Source organism: Cherax quadricarinatus, chromosome 32 (assembly GCF_038502225.1).
Source record: "Cherax quadricarinatus isolate ZL_2023a chromosome 32, ASM3850222v1, whole genome shotgun sequence".
NCBI lineage: Eukaryota > Metazoa > Arthropoda > Malacostraca > Decapoda > Parastacidae > Cherax > Cherax quadricarinatus.
The window spans coordinates 10,928,689-10,939,855 of record NC_091323.1 but is presented as its reverse complement, the minus strand read 5'-3'; positions in this window follow the sequence as shown (position 1 = coordinate 10,939,855).

Sequence of the window (11,167 nt, the reverse complement as noted above, 5' to 3'; positions counted from 1 at the left end):
CACAACCCAAGCTTCACACCCATATAAGAATGTTGGTGCTATTATACTTTCATACATTCCCTTCTTTGCCTCCATAGATAACGTTTTTTGTCTCCACATATACCTCAAGGCACCACTTACCTTTTTTCCCTCATCAATTCTATGATTAACCTCATCCTTCATAAATCCATCCGCCGACACGTCAACTCCCAAGTATCTGAAAACATTCACTCTTTCCATACTCCCCCCCAATTTGATATCCAATTTGTCTTTTTCTAAATCATTTGATATTCTCATTACCTTACATTTTTCTATGTTCACTTTCAACTTTCTACCTTTACACACACTCCCCAAACCCATCCACTAATCTTTGCAATTTTTATTTAGAATCTCCCATGAGCACAGTATCATCAGCAAAAAGCAACTGTGTCAATTCCCATTTTGTATTTGATTCCCCATAATTTAATCCCACCCCTCTCCCGAACACCTTAGCATTTACTTCTTTTACAACCCCATCTATAAATATATTAAACAACCATGGTGATATTACACATCCCGGTCTAACACCTACTTTTACTAGGAAGTATTCTCCCTCTCTTCTACGCACCCTAACCTGAGCCTCACTATCCTCATAAAAACTCTTTACAGCATTTAATAATTTACCACCTATTCCATATACTTCAACATCTGCCACATTGCTCCCCAATGCACTCTATCACTTGCCTTTTCTAAATCCATAAATGCAATAAAAACTTCCCTACCTTTATCTAAATACTGTTCACATATATGCCTCAATGTAAATACTTGATCTACACATCCCCTACCCACTCTGAAACCTCCTTGCTCATCCGCAGTCCTACATTTTGTCTTACCTCTAATTCTTTCAATATTTATAACCCAACCGTACACTTTTCCTGGTATACTCAGTAAACTTATTCCTCTATAATTTTTACAATCTCTTTTGTCCCCCTTTCCTTTATATAAAGGGACTATGCACGCTCTCTGCCAATCCCTAGGTACGTTCCCCTCTTTCATATATTTATTAAACAAAAATACCAACCACTCCAACACTATATATCCCATTGCTTTTAACATTTCTGTCATAATCCCATCAGTTCCAGCTGCTTTACCCCCTTTCATTTTACGTAATGCCTCACGCACCTCCCCCACACTCACATCCTGTTCTTCTTCACTCCTATAAGATGGTATATCTCCCTGGCCAGTGCATGAAATTACCGCCTCCCTTTCTTCCTCAACATTTAAAAGTTCCTCAAAATATTCTCGCCATCTACGCAAAACCTCCATCTACTAACTCCCATACACTGTTTTTAACTGACAAATCCATTCGTTCTCTAGGCTTTCTTAACTTGTTTAACTCACTCCAAATTTTTTTCTTATTTTCATTAAAATTTCTTGACAGTGCCTCTCCCACTCTATCATCTGCTCTCCTTTTGCACTCTCTCACCACTCTCTTGACCTTTCTTTTACTCTCCATATACTCTACACTTCTTATAACACTTCTGCTTTGTAAAAACCTCTCATAAGCTAACTTTTTCTCCTTTATCACACCCTTTACTTCATCATTCCACCAATCACTCCTCTTTCCTCCTGCACCCACCGTCTTATAACCACAAACCTCTGCCCCACATTTTAATACTGCATTTTTAAAACTATTCCAATCCTCTTCAACCCCCACACTACTCATACTTGCATCAGCCCACCTTTCTGCCAATAGTTGCTTATATCTCACCCGAACTTCCTCCTCCCTTAGTTTATACACTTTCACCTCCCTCTTGCTTGTTGTTGCCATTTTTCTCTTTTCCCATCCACCTCTTACTCTAACTGTAGCTACAACTAAATAATGATTCGATATATCAGTTGCCCCTCTATAAACGTGTACATCCTGGAGCCTACCCATCAACCTTTTATCCACCAATACATAATCTAACAAACTACTTTCATTACGTTCTATATCATACCTTGTATATTTATTTGTACTCTTCTTCATAAAATATGTATTACTTATTACCAAAAGTCTTTCTTCACACAGCTCAATTAAAGGCTCCCCATTTTCATTTACCCCCTGGCACCCCAAATTTACCTACTACTCCCTCCACAACATTTTTGCCCACTTTAGCACTGAAACCCCCAACCACCATTACTCTCACAATTGGTTCAAAACTCCCCACGCATTCACTCAACATTTCCCAAAATCTCTCTCTCTCTCCACTACACTTCTCTCTTCTCCAGGTGCATATACGCTTACTATAACCCACTTTTCACATCCAACCTTTATTTTACTCCATATAATTCTTGAATTAATACATTTATAGCCCCTCTTTTCCTGGCATAACTTATCCTTCAACATTATTGCTACTCCTTCTTTAGCTCGAACTCTATTTGAAACCCCTGACCTAATCTCATTTATTCCTCTCCACTGAAACTCTCCCATCCCCTTCAACTTTGTTTCACTTAAAGCCAGGACATCCAGCTTCTTCTCATTCATAACATCAACAATCATCTCTTTCTGATCATTTGCACAACATCCACGCACATTCAGACTTCCCACTTTGACAATTTTCGTCTTCTTATTCTTTTTAGTAATTATTACAGGAAAAGGGGTTACTAGCCCATTGTTCCCGGCATTTTAGTTGACTTTTACAACACGCATGGCTTACGGAGGAAAGATTCTTATTCCACTTCCCCATGGATATGAAAGGAAAAGTAATAAGACCAAGAACTATTAAGATAAAATCAAAGAAAGCTCAGATGAGCGTGAATAAATAAACGTGTGCATGTATGTGTAGTGTGACCTAAGTGTAAGTAGAAGTAGCAAGACGTACCTGTAATCTTGTATATTTTTGAGACAGAGAAAAGACACCAGCAATCCTACCATCATGTAAAACAATTACAGTCTTTCTTTTCACACTCAGTTGGCAGGACGGTAGTACCTCCCTGGGTGGTTCCTGTCTATCAACATAGACAGCATATATATATATATATATATATATATATATATATATATATATATATATATATATATATATATATGTATATATATATATATATATATATATATATATATATATATATATATATATATATATATATATATATATATATATATATATATATGTCGTGCCGAATAGGCAGAACTTGCGATCTTGGCTTAAATAGCAACGCTCATCTTGCCATATAGGACAAGTGAAAATGTGTGTATGCAATAATTTCGCCAAAATCATTCTGAACCTAACGAAAAAAATATATTTCATTGTGTTTATTTAGTATTAAATTATTGTAAACAAATCTAAAATATATTTAGTTGGGTTAGGCTAAAATAAATTGTTCTTGTTATAATAAGGTTAGGTAAGTTTTCTAAGTTCCTTTTGGTGCAAAATTATAAATTTTTACATCAACATTAATGACAAAAATATATCTTTAAACGTATAAGAGAAAATTTTAGAAAGGACTTAATTTTAAATGAGTTCTTGCTAATTGACCAGTTTTACATATTCGGCACGACATATATATATATATATATATTTATATATATATATATATATATATATATATATATATATATATATATATATATATATATATATATATATATATATATATATATATATATATATTTATATATATATGCAGAACAACCACTCTGAAAGAATAGAGAAATTCCAAGCGCTTTCGTGACTACTCACATTATCATAGTTCCTTGATAATGTGAGTAGTCACGAAAGCGCTTGAAATTTCTCTATTCTTTCAGAGTGGTTGTTTTGAATATTCTGAAATCATCTGTTTACTGTGATCTTATTGCATATATCTATATATATATATATATATATATATATATATATATATATATATATATATATATATATATATATATATATATATATATATATATGTCGTGCCGAATATGTAAAACTGGTCAATTAGCAAGAACTTATATAAAATTAAGTCTTTTCTGAAATTTTCTCTTATAAGTTTAAAGATATATTTTTTTCATTAATGTTAATGTAAAGAATTTTAATTTTGCACCAAAAGAATCTTAAAAAACTTACCTAACCTTATTATAACAAGAGCAATTTATTTTAGCCTAACCCAACTAAATATATTTTAAATACGTTTACAGTAATTTAATACTAAAGAAACACAGTGAAATATATTTTTTTCGTTAGGCTCCGAATGATTTTGGCGAAATTATTGCATACACAAATTTCACTTGTCCTATATGGCAAGATGAGTGTTGCTATTTAATTAAGCCAAGATCGAAAGTTCTGCCTATTCGGCACGACATACATATATATATATATATATATACATATATATATATATATATATATATATATATATATATATATATATATATATATATATATATATATATATATATATATATATATATATATATATATATATATGTATATATATATATATATATATATATATATATATATATATATATATATGTATATATATATATATATATATATATATATATATATATATATATATATATATATATATATATATATATATTTATATATATATATATATATATATATTTATATATATATATATATATATATATATATATATGTATGTATATATATATATGTATATACATATATGTATATATATATATGTATGTATATATATATATATATATATATATATATATATATATATAGATATATATATATATATATATATATATATATATATATATATATATATATATATATATATATATATATATATATATACATATTTATACATATATACATATAGTTCCTTGATAATGTGAGTAGTCACGAAAGCGCTTGGAATTTCTCTATTCTTTCAGAGTGGTTGTTTTGCATATTCTGAAATCACCTGTTTACTGTGATCTTATTGCATATATATATATATATATATATATATATATATATATATATATATATATATATATATATATATATATATATATATATATATATATATATATATATATATATATATATATATATAATATGATTGTAGGATTGCTGGCGTCTTTGTTCTGTCTCAAACATGTAAGATTTCAAGTACGTCTTGCTACTTCTACTTACACTTAGGTCACACTACACATACATGTACACGTTTATGTATACACACTTTTCTGAGTTTTCTTTGATTTTATTTCAATAGTTCTTGTTCTTATTAGTTTTCCTTTCATATCCATGGGGAAGTGGAATAAGAATCTTTCCTCCGTAAGCCATGCGTGTTGTAAAAGTCAACTAAAACGCTGGGAGCTTACTAGCAAGAAAAAGAAGAATAGGAGAATAGATTACTGAGTATTCCAGGTAAGTATATGGTAAGGTTGTTAAGGAAAGAATTAGAGGTAAGACACAGAGCAGGATTGCAAATGAGCAAGGAGGCTTTAGAATGGGTAAGGGACGTGTAGATCGTGTTTACATTGAAGCATATATGTGAACGGTATTTAGATAAAGGTAGGGAAGTTTTCACTGCGTTTATGGATTTAGAAAATGCATGCTGTGGAGTGTGGCAGATGTTGCAAGTGCAATTAGCTTGGGAGCTAAATTCATTCTCGTAGGCTAGTACACCAAACAGGGATGAGAATGAAATTAGCTTGAAAGCTCCCACACCTCCGTATTTCCTCGGACCAAGAGTAACACACCTAGCTTGGCTGGATGCTTGGTTCTTGTAGGATTGGGTGGTCCTGTGGGTTAAGGCGTCATGTGGTTCTCGCTCACAATGGCGGGCCAGTACAACATCGGTTCGAATCCTTGGCTAGTGCAGTGTTCATATATATATATATATATATATATATATATATATATATATATATATATATATATATATATATATATATATATATATATATATATATATATATATATAATATATATATATATATTCCATGGGGAAATGGAACAGAATTCTTCCTCCGTAGGCCATGCGTGTCGTAAAAGGCGATTAAAATGCCGGGAGCAAGGGGCTAGTAACCCCTTCTCCTGTATGTATTAGTAAATATAAAAGGGCCACCCTGCCTCTGTGGGATACGGTGTGTTGAAAGAAAGAATATATGTATATATATATATATATATATATATATATATATATATATATATATATATATATATATATATATATATATATATATATATATGTCGTGCCGAATAGGCAGAACTTGCGATCTTGGCTTAAATAGCAACGCTCATCTTGCCATATAGGACAAGTGAAAATTTGTGTATGCAATAATTTCGCCAAAATCATTCTGAACCTAACGAAAAAAATATATTTCACTGGGTTTGTTTAGTATTAAATTATTGTAAACAAATCTAAAATATATTTAGTTGGGTTAGGCTAAAATAAATTACTCTTGTTATAATAAGGTTAGGTAAGTTTTCTAAGATTCTTTTGGTGCAAAATTAAAAATTTTTACATTACCATTAATGAAAAAAATATATCTTTGAACGTATAAGAGAACACTTTAGAAAGGACTTAATTTTAAATGAGTTTTTGCTAATTGACCAGTTTTACATATTCGGCACGACATATATATATGTATACATATATATACACACATATATATACATATATATTTATATATATATATATATATATATACATATAAATAAACATATATATATACATATAAATATATATATATATATATATATATATGTACATATATGTATATATATATATATATATATATATATATATATATATATATATATATATATATACTATTACTCTTCCCTCTCCCTTCTCAAAAGTGGTCATATTTGCAATTTTATGACCTATGGGATTTCACCTACATCTAAGATCTTTCTTTCAAGAATATTGCGCACTTATGGTATTTTGCATTTATAAAGACACTCAGGAATCATACTCTGGTGCTGCGTGCGTGGACACGAAACATATTTATTTTCAAGTTCTGAGGTAAATATATTTATGCAAATACATAGTGATGGTAGGCCTGACAGTGGAGGTGATGAAGGGAGTAACAAGTATGATGCTGAACGGTGATTCATACTGTTCTTTCTCAGTTTCGCTCACTTTTGTTTCTGTGTACGAAACTCTTTTGAATAACAGCCCGATTCTAAAGGAAGGTTTTTTTTTTCCTGTTATTTTCCATATGTGGTCTTAAGACAAATGACAGAGTTTTTTGACTACCACTCACTGCTTTGTGACCGTTAATATGGCTTCAGGAAAGGTTACTCTGCTTCTGATCTGTTGTTAAACCTCTCCACTAAATTGCACCGGTCACTACATTAATCCAAAGTCAGCTGTGTGGTAGCACTGGACATAGCTGGTGCTTTCGACCGAGTGTGGCACCAGGGCCTCTTGGCAAAACTGCAAGCACTGGGAATTGCAGGCTCTACACAATGTCTCCTCAGTGATTTCCTGCGTGGTAGATCTTTAAGGGTAATTCTCAATGGAACGGAATCAGCAAGACATCCTATTGGGGCAATTGTTCTACAAGGAAGTGTGTTGGGACCATTGTTATGGAATGTCTACTTCAGTGACCTTCTTCATCGCATCCCAGAATCCCATGCATATGCAGACGACTGTACTCTGACATTTACTTGTCCAAGCTATGAAATGCCAGCTGCTCTAAGCTACATCATTCACCAGCTAACAGCTATATCAGCTTGGGGAAACTGATGGCCAGCAACATTTGCACCTGAGAAAACACAAATGATGATGGCCTCTAGGCACCATGATGGTAATGCCCGGAGCAGTAGTAAGTATGAATGGGAGAGTGTTGGTACCTGGGGAAGAAGTTGATATCCTTCGGATGAAATTTGACTCCAAATTGACCATGAAGAACCACGTTGTAAATCTTGCAAACAAGGCAGCCAGGAAGCTTACAGCACTTCGCCGTATCTCGCATCTGCTTGACAGTAGGAGTTGCAAGATTCTGTATGAGACACAAGTACGCTCATACCTTGAGTATGCTCCACTTTCATGGTTTGCTTGCCCCCCATCCCCTCTCATCTGCGACTGCTTGACAGAGTAGAGAACAGAGCAAGACCTCTCATCTCTCGCCTGGACCCATTATGAATAGATCGATCATTTCAGCAGAGCCTTCAGCACAGGAGGCATGTGAGTGGCCTTACTGTTATGTAGAAGGCCAATATTGTCAAAGTACCACAATTGGCTGCACTTCGAGGACAGCGAGAAGCAAGCTTCTATACCACAAGACTGGCAGAAAGCAGCAACTTCACTCTGGCTGTACCCTTCTCCAGAACATCACTTCATCTGAGATCATTTATCCCCAGGATGACTTGAGTCTGGAACACATTCGTACAACATTATGATGTCAACAAGATAGTCAGTTGATCAAATGAAAATGCTGGCCCATAGATGGCTCCAACTTCATCCTCGTTGTAGGCTTCCTCAACAGTCTGTATCTTATACAGACATTGTATCCTTTTGTATTCAACTTTTCTATGCACTGGTGTGGGTTTACAGTCTTCAGGATTGTTTCCAAGGGAATGTAACATTCTTCTTTGTGCATTTGTTCCGGTCACTTCTCTGAGTGTTGAGGCTAAATTCAATGGATGTCTCTTCACGTTGTCAGGGAAAGATGAAGGCAAAGGAGGAAGGTGGAACTGAGGAAGCGTAGCTCCTTTCTTTTTTATTTCCATCCTGAGGGAAACTCCGTAAAGGTCATTCATTATCTGAATCAGATTTGAACCAGAGAAGAAGAAAGCAGCTGCTGTTTCTCTGACTGAGATTCCTTCATGTGGGTAATGCGAGAGTTTCCAGTAATGCAGAGTCCAAAGAAGACATACTGCCACTAGTAGAAACAATAAGAAGAGGAAGACGATAAAGAAGAGGGGAAGAGGTGGTGAAGAAGAAGCAGGAAATAATGAAAAGGATGACGTTAAGGATGAGGTTAAAAACAGAAGAAAATAAATTTACAAGAAAAATGTATAATTAATTGCATATAAGAATTTGAGAAATTTAATACAGTTGAGGCAGCATATCCGGCGCTACTAAAACTAATGTGTATAATGTTTAGTATAATATTATTATTATTATTTTTAACGTATATTCCGGTATATAAACCGAGAGGTGTGTATTTGTGGATATATGCCCCTGGTTTACTTTATATCTGATCTAAACTTTAAATTATCCTTGATCGTGGTGTACAAACTTACACGAATAATAATAATAGTAATAATAATAATAATAATAATAATAATAATAATAATAATAATAATAATAATGAAGATGTCCATTGTATAATGACACTTGAAATATGAAACAGAATATTGTGAAACATAATAGCAGACCTAGACTATTAGAGAGAGAGGGAGAGAGAGTCTCTTTCATTTATATTACTGTGCAGAGCGAGGGTAAACACGGCATAATACATGGCAAGTGTGGTATTAATGGTAACATTAAGGGTGGCTGATAATGGAATTGTTCATATAACAAGAGGGAATGGGAGGAAGAGAGAGGGAGAGGAAGAGAGGTAGAGAGGTGGAGAGGAAGAGAGGTGGAGAGGAAGAGAGGTGGAGGGGAAGAGAGGTGGAGGAGAAGAGAGAGGTAGAGGAAGAGAGAGGGAGAGGAAGAGAGAGGGAGAAGAAGAGAGATGTAGAGGAAGAGAGAGGGAGAAGAAGGGAGAGGGAGAAGAAGGGAGAGAGAGAAGGAGGGAGAGGGAGAAGGGAGATTGAGAGGAAGAGGGAGAGGAAGAAAGAAGGAGAGGAAGAGAGGGAGGGACGAAGGAGTTATAATTGATCGTGTTGCTATAAAATCTTAAGAGAGGAAGCTGACTCGGACGTTTTAAACTGTCTACACTACCCTTTCCAATTTCTGCTCCTCCTGCTACTGTTACTGCTGCTCTTCCTGCTACTGTTGCTGCTGCTCTTCCTGCTACTGTTGCTGCTGCTCTTCCTGCTACTACTGTTGCTGCTCCTCCTCCTCCTGCTCCTTCTCCTGTTTCTATCAAAGGCCAATCCCATCTCGTTCAGGCCCTTCCATTGAAAACTAATCATTTTCCCACTTCCCCTCAGTCACCTCTCTCTCTCTCTCTCTCTCTCTCTCTCTCTCTCTCTCTCTCTCTCTCTCTCAGAACTTCTAACAACTATATGGAAAGTCAAAGAGCATAGGACTGTCTTAACCGAGCTACTGTTAAGGCCTCTCACGTATTATCTAGATGTTCGAGTCACAGACACGACAGCAAATCACCCCCGGCCACTGCCAGCATAAAACTGGAGATAAATGTACCATACTTTATTGAAAATTCGACGTGTAATGGGGGAGAATGAGGGACGTGGATGGAAGGCATTGCCTACCACTACTTAGACTTAATTGGTACTGTTTGTATAAAATCTACTCTAGTTATTCTAATACGCATCACTGCTATGACTGACACTGCCCTCTACTTCTACCACTACTACTGTTAACTTGGTAGGCTCGTTGATAACTGATCGTCCTGATGCAGTTACTGAACAAACAACAGAAATCCGTTGAGTTCATATTGCTCCAACGAAGTGTCTAGCTCAGTGATATACTTACATAGTGCTGCATCTTTTGCCCCGAAGTTTCATTCCGTTGTTCCGATTTAAGGATTCATTTTTCACTTCACGTGACTTTTGTTTGAAAGCTTCAAAATCATGTAGTGTCTTGATGATTTAAATGAGGTCTTGTAGTTTCCGTTTCCCGAAAGAGAAAAAGTTCTTCCCATGGTTTGTTTCTTAGTGACGGTAAGAGTCTGGTAGCACTGCTCAGTACCCTTTCCAGCATAACTTCCTCTTTCCCATAATTTAAAGACCAATCTTGGACGGATGCGGTCTAGCAAGTACATCATGTAGGGTCAATAAGGGATCTGGTGTTTTGTACTTGAAGTTTCTGGCTTCAAAATCGAGCATTCTGATAGCTTTACTGCTCGCAGATGATGATTGTTTGGTGCTGTTGAGGTCATTGCTTATGATTACTCAAGGGGGCTTTTTTCTAGGTTAGTTTGTTGCCAGATATTTAACAACAGTGTTCGAGACTGTTATATCCAAAATACATTACCTTGCAATTATCACCTTCGAAACACATCCTCCATATCTGCAACCACAAGACCAACCCAGCGAAATCACTCTGGATATTCAGTCTGCTTCGTATGATGCAGTTCTTTGCCACTTTTGAATCGTCGATAAATTTAGATATCGTAGATGTTCATCTTATCTCG